The sequence below is a fragment of the Ruditapes philippinarum genome, unplaced genomic scaffold (genome assembly GCF_026571515.1).
Source record: "Ruditapes philippinarum isolate M1 unplaced genomic scaffold, ASM2657151v2 ctg1799_1_1_1_1, whole genome shotgun sequence".
In the NCBI taxonomy this organism is placed as follows: Eukaryota; Metazoa; Mollusca; class Bivalvia; order Venerida; family Veneridae; genus Ruditapes; species Ruditapes philippinarum.
Window position 1 is genome coordinate 86906 of NW_026853114.1, and position 10096 is coordinate 97001.

The 10096-nt window shown below is 28.5% G+C and overlaps 1 long non-coding RNA gene across 1 annotated transcript; it reads right to left on the reverse strand.

The window, feature by feature from the left end:
• Positions 1–7434, reverse strand: LOC132734244 (uncharacterized). The gene is made up of 3 exons (XR_009626287.1): positions 7200–7434; positions 795–900; positions 1–334 (listed from the first exon to the last, which is right to left on the reverse strand). It is a non-coding gene; the product is annotated as an uncharacterized LOC132734244 (long non-coding RNA).
• Between the last annotated feature and the right edge of the window lie 2662 nt (positions 7435–10096).

The window sequence follows — 10096 nt, forward strand, 5'->3', positions numbered from 1 at the left end:
TTTTAACATTGCACCATATTATAATATTATCATTTGAAAATAATTTTAAAATGCATTGATTTGATATAAAACTGCTAAAACAATCTTTTCTTTAGAAATTAAACTATACGTAAAGTATTTAAACAAGAAAATGAGTTTATATAAGAGATCTTTACGATATTTATCAAAATTAATTGTTTGTTATCTTCGATCGTGCACAGCTATAAAACATCCCTTGAAAGTGCTCAATGTTTTATCCGCCAAACATTTGTATGTGAAATCTTTCCCGTACAACACGCCACATCCTTCACATGTTTCCACAAACGCAGACATCGTGAAACCGTTCGGTACGTTCCTGTTAACAAAGAGAATTCAAATAATTAATTATCATCAATAATTATTTGCAATAAGATCAATAAAGTATCAACTGTGCGAAATTTATTATGACATATTAAGAATTGACTTTTTTTGCATACTTTTCTATACATTATATCTTTTGATATGAATCAAAATAACACTTGAGGTGTCAAAATACTCGTAACGCTATAGGTGCTAGCATTTTTACTCTGAGAAGACATATTACATTTATAAAAGCTATGTCTATAAGACGAAATCTAAGAGTGAAAAAGTTGTAATCTAATAGAACTGGTGTAGAAACAATAGTCATTTGTTATGAACAAACATCAGTTTAAACTATCATTACTTAAACTGACTGTGGATACATAACAGACATATCATTTGTTTTGTTTACATAGAAAATATATTGTGATGTTTGTAGGAATGAAAACAGATAGATAACTAAACATTCAGCCAACCTGCGAACATAGTTTTCAAATGTATCTAAAGCCTTGATGTTAGGCACAGCCATACACAATAAAAGCAGGATTGGTACCATTGTAACTTGCATCTTGTAATCTTAACCTGAAATAAATTCTCAACCATCAGAATTAAACAAGAAATTACGAGCACATAAATATACTTAATCATTACAAATAGATTATTTTTTCAAAATATGATGACGAAAATTGTAATTGCTGAACAATTATTTCCGAAACAAACAGCTGAAGAAAAGGGAGACGAAAATGAAATGTCCAAATGCAAGGCTTATTTGAATTAAATTTGTACATGTCTTCCACACATTATATTCCAGTCATGATTGGAAATGATTTTTATATGCTAAGTTATCATATAATAAGGTTTTCATTAACAAAGCTTAGAAAATAACATTTTCACTACCATAATGTTTATTACTTCGTTTAAGTTCTTTAACTTTTTTCAGAACGAAATAAGAAATGTTTCTTCGTTAACTTTAAATATGCAGTTTTATTAGAAGCATCCGACACAATTGCCGTGAGGTGACCATAAAATATTCAAAAAGGCTTTTACTGCCGTCTTAAATAGCTCTTTTAAATATATTTCTTTAAAGTTAAAGTTTACACCAAAATGTCATCAGAGGTAGAAAAGGTCAACAACAATTCGCACATTGCGTGTAGACCGTTTTAATAAAATTTTTCAAGACATCTGTCAATCAACTAATTTACAACTAAAAGTTAAAACTGAAGCAGTGTCAAATAATCTTGTGAAATTTGAGTATATATTTAAGCTATACGTGTCTGCTGCATTTAGTTTACAAATTTATTGTTTAAATTATGAAAAAATAGCCGAAAATTCCTGTATAAAATGTTTGGATATTTCTTTAAGAGAAAATGGTACATGTATGAAATCATTTCCAATCGGTTGAAATCCTGTATAAGAAAGTGGCACAATATTTTGTTCAGCTAAACATTATATTCTTTTTTTACGAAAATACATGTTTTAATGTGTTAAATAACAGACACGTTCTATGTTTCTTTGTAATCGACCACAATAGTATGAATACATAGAGGATATTTATTTGTTTTGCATGTAAGTTTGAAATATAATTTCACTGAGTGAACACCAGATGCAATATTTTCACGAGTGGCGTAGCCACGAGTGAAAATATAATAGCTGGTGTTCACGAATGAAATATATTTCAATCTTATATGAAAAACAAATAAATTTTCTTTTTATTTCATGCTTTTTAAGCGATTTTAAGTACTTTTTTACTAATTTTGCCGCGTAACGTCGCGCATTCTCCCTTGTGACGTCATCACAACATGACGTCACATTATCAATTTTGAAATATAGGTCTTTTGCATTTCTCTAATTTTGTTACATTTTTAACATGATGTATGATGACATCGACTTAATTTTACTAAAGAAGCAAAATTTACACATGACTGCATTTATTTATGCCTGTTATTCCATTTAGTTATGATTTTCTTTTCATCCGCATTCAGATATAGTCCGGCTACAGTGAAAATTATATTTCATAAATTTCACTAGTGGTTTATCAGAATATAATCATCTGATATATTACAATAAAACACTGGAAAGCATGAAATAAAAGATGATATTAACTGTTCATAAAGTTTATAAAACTGTTTCATTAGATATAGCTTTATAAATAGCTTTATACCATTTTACAATGTTTTAAGACGAATAAAAACCCGTATATAATTTCTTTTTACATAATAGTGATTATAGTTTTATTTTCTTAAACAGTGTGTTCTTTTCATTTAAAGCTAACTTATTGCGCGGGTTAAGATTTAAAAGAAATTATACGTTTCAAGAGCAAAGATGGAAGGAAAAAGTTTTGAAACATTTTATAGCTGAGTTTTATTTAATTTTGAAATTATGTATTTATTGGACCTTTCAACGTCATATTACTTTTGAAATTATGATATATTATTTATTCAAAAATTTGCAAGTAAGTATCAATTTACGTAATAGTTATAGTACATGAAAGGAGTTAATTACGAGGATATAACACTGGCTCGGGCGACATCAAGGGATGTTTCTGCTATTAATGGCGAGGCCGATAGGCCGAGACAAATTTTTACAGAAACATCCCGAGATGTCGCCCAGCCAGTGCTATATCCTCGTAACTAACGAGTTTTATATACTATAACTGTTTTATCGCAATGGCATAATGTTTTCTTTTTTTGTAATAGAAATAAATAAATAAATCGTTAGCTACATTACATTTACTTATGATAATGCAGTTTTTTCAAGTTGTTTTCGCTGCCGCAAAAAAAGGTATACAAAAGACATCCAATGTAAGAGGTTGATTGTTACCAATATTGATTCAAGAATAAAGAGCTTTTTTCAATGGAAATAATTAATTCAGCGGATGTACCTTTTGAATAAATGAGAGGAAATTTCATAAATTATCTTCGTTTATATTTTTCATTGTATTTATTTATTTATTTTATTGAATTCATTTTTTTTTTGCTACTGGGAATGTTCGTTACCACTGCCCGATTGGAGCCTCTGTGAAAAAAAACTACATTGATATATACAAGGAGCGAAAAAAACTCAACCGCTATATAGCAGTCTATGAATCAATGGAAAAACTGTACTGCTATATATCAATACAGTTTTTTAAATGCTCATTGAAATTGTACCGAGTATAATGGCTTAGTAAGAACAAAAGAAAAGTTTCAAACCGTGCGATAATCATGTGTAACCGTTGTATGTTACATTCTGTCACTATTAATCATAAATGTATTTAAATTATTCATTATGACGTTTGTCTTAATTTACGTTTAATGGTAGTATACGATTAGTATAACTGTTTTGAGTCGACGTAAAAAAACTTATTAAATTCATATGCATCTTCATAACAGCGTTTCGCTTCTGTAAGATTTCATTTTGTGACTTTAGTTTAAAAGACGGTTACTTATCTATCCAAAGTATTCAAAAATTACTTAATGGTCGGCATAAGATACTAGTACATATAATTAATATCAAGTTAATTCTTATTCCGTTCACACTTTCTTTCTTTTTCAGTTATAACGTAATTTCAACGTCATGCCTTTATTCCCTTTATAGGACAGAAAGTACCTCTTTTACTGACATTTGCTTTTACAAATACAAGAATTTATAAGAAAAATGAAGGCACGGTCAGTGACCATATTTACACAATGCGATTTTATGGTGATCTTATTTTCTTTGACAACCATAACTCATATGTCACTTTGCTCTAACGAGAGCAAGGGCGAACAAAGCAACTCACAAACAACAGAAATCTGTAAATGACATTTTGCCCACAATGAGTAGGTTATGTTTTGTCTTGAACTACTTCTTGAAAATACTAGATCAAAGTGTGGCATGACAAAATAATGACAACGTTATTATAATCAATTTACATTTAACGTCACGTTATTCTGTTCTATTTTTTACAATATTATAAGTATGTCATTCCGTCGATTGCCAAATCTGAAACTTAATACATCTTAAAATAAATTTTATTTTGACATTTTGTTTGTATGTTTTATTATCAAATTCGTTCATTAATTTTGTATTATATGTGTGCATCATCACGTTGTAGATTTACAAATACACTTTGATTGTTTTGACTTTAATAATAAAATGCTAAATGTCCATAACAAACGGTATACTTTTATAAAACACGGAGCATCACAAATTAATCCATATTAATTTGTACGCCAAATCCCTGAGCGATCAGAAAATTGTGTATGTTTAATAACGAAACAGAATCAAAGACTTATAGCAAACGTTTGTGTGTAAAGCTATATGTCTGGCTGCCTGTAGTTTACAAAATAATTTTTTGAAGTTTGGAAAAGAAATAATTCCAAATAACCTGTTTGAAAGAAATATGTTTGTATATTTCCTTGTATAGAGCAAATAACAACTGCAATAAATTATTGATAAATAAATAAATACAATCCTACATAAAATGATAGCAGCATAATAATTTTGTGCGTAAAATATTCATGTGTGTTTAATAACATTGATGTTCGGTAATCGGCCATAATATTGTAGAAATATATTTTGTTACAGTTTATTAACTTTATTAAAATGTTCCATTATATATAAGTTTAAACCCTTTATTAGTCATTAAATTTCCAAACGGTTCAGTTCCGTTGTTACTACAAGTATTTGGTTTCAATTAAGGTTCTTTGTTAATTTCTTGTTAAATTACAATTAATGCCTATCATGAAACAATATTTCAAAAGAAAGAAAGAAAGAGAAAGAAAGAAAGAAAGAAAGAAAGAAAGAAAGAGAGAAAGAAAGAAGAAAGAAAGAAAGAAATAATAAAAAACACACACAACAAAAACAATTACAAAACATCTAGGAAATGCATCTTTATTAGCAAGAGATTGAATCAAAGACTAAAAGTACAGAAGTGTAAAATCTTTAAATATCTTGAAGAGCCATTTTCAAGAAAATTTATACTGATTATCATCAAAGGTAATTGTTAAAGACATCAGAATAAAACTGTCAAGCTGAAATAGACTCTTTATATATAGAAATGGAAATAAATAATTAACACATGGGATTGAAAACATCAAGTAGCATCTGGCATATATATTTTGTTAGATCCTGGCAGTATTTTAAGGATAAAGTTTCGCCGGTACGTCCGACAAAGAAGTGATTTACATTTCCAATATATTATATACACATATATTATTATTTTATCGAGGTACAATACAATTTGGGTTTTAATTTATAAAAGTATTATAAAATGTAATTTCAACAGGAAAAGTATTGTACTGAATTCTTGCGCAGACTAACACCACTAACATCCTTTCATACTTTATTTTCTGTTAAGAATTGTATAGCTTTGAAAAGTATAATCTGGGACAAAAAATATTTTTTTATACAAGGTATAATGCAAAGGTGATTATGAACCTATTGCTTTATAAAGCCCAAATGTTAAATCTGACTTGAAGAATAAAAACGTACAATGAAAATATGTCAAAAATAATGTAAAAAAAGGGAACAAATGTGATCCATCGGAAGCATAAATCACAACAAAATTACATAAAAATTGCAGACTCGGTTTGATTGAGACTGTAAGCTGTATAAACCGAAAGTATACACTATATCCTGATAATATCACAAATAATTTCTTTAAGTTTCACTAAAAAATCATTGAAAATACGTTGAACAAAATCATGTGGTAAAGAGGTAAACAAAATCATTCCAATTGTTTTTTTCCCTCGACACGACATGTCGGATATAATTTTACTTTTAAAATTTCAATTGTAAATTGTTAAGTATATCTAAAGGAAAATAGTTTTTGTCATGTTTTACACGTGAATAAGTCTTATTAAATTATTTTTTTATTATCATAACATTAATATATTGTATCTTTGAAATTAGTGTGAAATAAAAGGTAAGACATTTCTAAATGATTATCATTGTTAAACTAAATGATTAAAAAGTTGTCACTGAAATGTGACTTAACTGATATAATATAAGACATATTTTCACATACAGGAAATAGAATAAGAGTAAAAGTAGATTTAAGAACATTAATTATAAAGTTATATAAGTATAAAAGAGACAATTGGGAATCACATGAGTAAAAAACGTCTATGTATTTATGTACAAATTAGTATAAAAACTATGCTTGCAAAATATAATTTAGCAAAATGCCATGACTAAACGAACATTGCTTCTAAAGATGAGAATCTTGCTTATTTAAATTGAACATATTAGAATATTGCTAATGAATAATATTTATCATATACATGTATAACAACGTATGGCAATAATGCATTATTAATTGAACATATTACGTATTAAATATTGCAATAATAATTGAATTAATACACAGATATATGAACATCATCATCAATTAACATATACGTATACTATAATTTTCAAAAAATAACGAATAACGCACATATTCGAGCATTGAACATAATATAACATAACATAACATAACATAATATAACATGAATAATAAAGAATTAAATTTCTTCAAAGCTATAAGATGCACTATCTATGCCAATTTTATCTGAAAATCTGTATAATCTATAAATAGTTTTTTTAAATTGAAAATTAGAAACCTTCTATCCTGACAAAAATATAATCTATAATTATATTAAAAATGAAAAATATAACTTAAATTCTTCCCAAGTTTTTAAAATTTTGATTAAAAAGCGATTGTTTTTTTTTTAAATTTTACAACAAACAATTATTAAAAAATTATAAAGCATATACAAAGAGGTATAAATATTAAAACATTATACTTATTTTTTCAGAGTAAATGTAAAAAATATTTTGAATTAAAAGTAACTAGATATAAAGTCGTTTAAACGACATTTTATTTATCGAAATCTCCTACAGAAACATTCTTTATGAAATATGCAGATAAGTCTTACCTTTGTTTTCCAAACCCCGTTGTGTTGCTTTTCTTTTACACTAAAGACCATAATGCGTACATTTCGTTTTTATAGTCATATTTCAGTTAGAGACACGTCGCATGCCCGATGTAATTGACAGGCCCAGAAACGCCATGCAGAGTAATTACCCCTAGTTACTCTTGTCAATTAAGGAACAAAAGCCGTTGTAAGTTCTTTATTAGACCTATCCGTAAACAGAACTTCGGTGTTAGATATCTCCCTAGAAATTAATGAGATGAATATATATCTAAATAGCCCGATAAAACATCGAGTGTATTTTAAGCGACAGAGGAGTGTCTCATTCTCTTAATAATTACCTCAATCTAAGAGAAAAGATTTTTTGTTCCAAACCGACGAACTTCCATATCGACCTGTCCGTATATAAATTTTGTTTACGTAAATCTTTTTGTTCTCTAAAATATTTTTTGAATGTAATCCTTCCGTAGTTCTAGCAGAGAAATCGAGATATATTCAATATGTCAATCTTAAAGAGGAAATACCTTTGTCTCCATGAAAAGACTATGAAATCAATGTTTATAGCTTTCTCTATTTACATGCACCAAGAAGTGGTTTTCCTAGACATTTCAACAAGTTGTTTTCGCAATGACTTTGCATGATTATTGACAACTCGTTAGATAATCTGAGAAAATAAATGTTTTTTTCTAGAAATATTTTCAACACAATTTAAGTGTGAGTTTCCAACCACAAAAATGTGTGTGATTTTCTCAGATTTAATAAAAAAGAATTTCAGTCGAAAAAGTGAAACGATTTCCTTAGAATAGATAAGCATTAGAGGTATGCACAAATTTCAGCATGGATCAAATAGTCCATGGATTGATACAAACAGTGATTTATTGAATCTCGTTGATTTAAGTTCGCTTATTGTAAACACAACAGGACAAGACCAAAATGACTTCTATCGAATTGTATCAAAATCAGTGTGAACATTACATGAAAAAAATCGAAAGGTCCAATTATTTAAGTTTAAACAGTGATATACCGGTATTATTCACTTCCTTTTGCTCTTTGAAAAATCGCAGCTGCCCATATCAGATAAAATGCAGATGTAATCTTTGCCCATAATATATGTTCCTAAACTTGTGTAACTAAGCACAAATAGTATGAAGAAATAATAGAAAAAGACATTGTATCATTATAAATTAGCTATATCTAAAATGACCTATTACCGGAATGAAGAATATTACAACACTAAATGCAAATAAAATTTAAACTTAATGTCGAAACAAATAATTTTCTCAACAACGAAACGTTTGTTTTAACTTGAATAAATATCTTTAGTGTTCATTTGTTATGCAACAAACCAAACTTTATAAAGATAGTGCTCATTCTGAGAGCTTTAAAATGTATATACAACATGTATGTAGTAAACATTTTAGTAGGTTAGTTTTGAGCTGGCCAGGGTAAAATTTACAAGAAATACTAGAAGACAATAAGAGAACATTTTGAAATTGTATTGAATATTTGAACGTCTTAATATCTATGTTTGATTTGATTTCAGGTGCTTGTATGTACTGTTTTAATTATAATAAAGTGTGATCCCTTGGGAGCATTAACCACAACAAAATTACATGAAATGTACACGAAGGTTAATAAAAACGTGCAACATCTCTCACACCCCTAGCACCGGCTCGAGCGGTACTCAATTTTTAAGTGCTCGAATCAATGATCCCGAAGGACAAGAAAAATAACACAACACTGAAGTGAAGTTCGTGGCAACTTTTGTTACAGCTGGCACACATCACTTGACACCTGCTGTTGTGATCTCGAAGGACCAGAAAAATATAATAACATTGAACAAGATATTAACAGAGATTTCCTGTACGATACGGATGTAGGATTTTTTTGGAGCTTTCTCGTAAATAAATAATAAAAAATAATGAATAAAAATATTTCTCCCAAAGGTGAATTGTTCATTCCTTACGGAATGTCCGATAAAAAATACATTAAGCGCGAGATAAAATTGTCTTTCTTGTCCTGAAAGACACAGTTATATAATACTTTTAGAGATTTCTCATGTATTATTCAGGGAGAGTTAGCCAATAGCTGTAAATCATTGTCACTAGCTATTGATAGAGGTCGCAAATGCGACTCTTTATTTTACTGAAAAAAAAAACTACCGACAACTTAATGTTGTTTTACAGTTTTATATTGTATATTTACCTAGAACATAAACCTTTTTGTTATTGTCCGAATTGTGATCATCGCCGCGGAATCTCTTTGGTTTAAAACTGAAGTAATATTCTACTAATTGCAGAAAATAATTATATATAGTAGGCATACCAGACCGCATGTTATCAGACATTTTCCGTTTTAGCATATCTATTTGATAATCTTGGTTATGCAAACATTAGCACTTGAAAACATATCTATAAAGATACTGCAAGTTTTGAAATTGTACTGATATATTCAAATAAAATAAAAATTAGGCACATAAATTCACATTGAAAACAATTGTACATATAGCGTTTTTTTTAAATAACACATCAAGGAAATGTCAAATTACAGAACATTCTTCGGGGCGTTTGTCATTTTCAGACTTAACCACAACAGTTTGTTCTCTTAACAATCAAGCAATGATTCTACTGTGTCAATTAAGTTTCATAAACATGTATGACTCTAAACTGTTTCCTTCACAGAATCTATGTATAATAAGTTAATTGTCATTTGAAGTGAATCGCTATAAGAAAACGAAAAATACTTATGTCAAAATGTCAAATTGAAATTAAACATGACAATTCTTGGTGGCAGCTTTGTCGGCTCGTTTCAACATTAGACAACACACACAGTTTAGAGGAGGGAAAGTCATGTTATAAATAGTTATATTTAATTTGATTGTCAAGTTGTCTGAAAAACTG